General features: G+C 42.2%; 1 long non-coding RNA gene across 1 annotated transcript in view; it reads left to right on the top strand.

Moving 5' to 3' along the window:
* Positions 1 to 437: 437 nt before the first annotated feature.
* Positions 438 to 650, top strand: part of LOC113474906 — a 6912-nt gene continuing 6699 nt past the window's right edge. Inside the window, exon 1 of the long non-coding RNA XR_003396626.1 lies at positions 438 to 587. This is a non-coding gene — a long non-coding RNA (uncharacterized LOC113474906). The remainder of the gene's footprint in view (positions 588 to 650) is intronic.

Here is a 650-nt window from a genome sequence, read left to right as displayed (position 1 = left end):
TTAAATGAATCGACTTGCCCCAATCATGCATAGATAAATAAGTGTCATTCATGCATTCTAATACATATGTACAACATTATATGTTGGCTTATGGGGCAAAAACAAAGTTAAATAGGTTGTAAAGTGGGGTAAGGTGTATAGTACAGAACACCCTATTAAATCGACCGTCGTTGCCCCGCCATGCGAGGACAAATAAATTACATACGTGGTAACTCGTAAGCTAGCACGATGTGTATGAAACAGAACATCCGTGTTATAACGACTGTCATTGCCCCGCCATGTGAGGATAAATAGATTACATACGTGGTAACTCGTAAGCTAGCATGAGGTGTATGAAACAGAACATCCGTGTTATAACGGCCGTCATTGCCCCGCCATGCAGGATAAATAAGTTACATACATGGTGACTCGTAAGCTAGCACGAGGTATATGAAACAGAACATCCGTGTTATAACGGCCGTCGTTGCCCCGCCATGCAGGATAAATAAGTTACATACATGGTGACTCGTAAGCTAGCACGAGGTTATATGAAACAGAACATCCGTGTTATAACGGCCGTCGTTGACCCGCCATGCAGGATAAATAAAGTTACATACATGGTGACTCGTAAGCTAGCACGAGGTCTATGAAACAGAACAATCCGTGTTATA

The sequence above is a fragment of the Ciona intestinalis genome, unplaced genomic scaffold (genome assembly GCF_000224145.3).
Source record: "Ciona intestinalis unplaced genomic scaffold, KH HT000032.1, whole genome shotgun sequence".
NCBI classification, from domain to species: Eukaryota; Metazoa; Chordata; class Ascidiacea; order Phlebobranchia; family Cionidae; genus Ciona; species Ciona intestinalis.
Note: the sequence above shows the minus strand (reverse complement) of the source record. Positions and strands in the feature narration are given on the sequence as shown.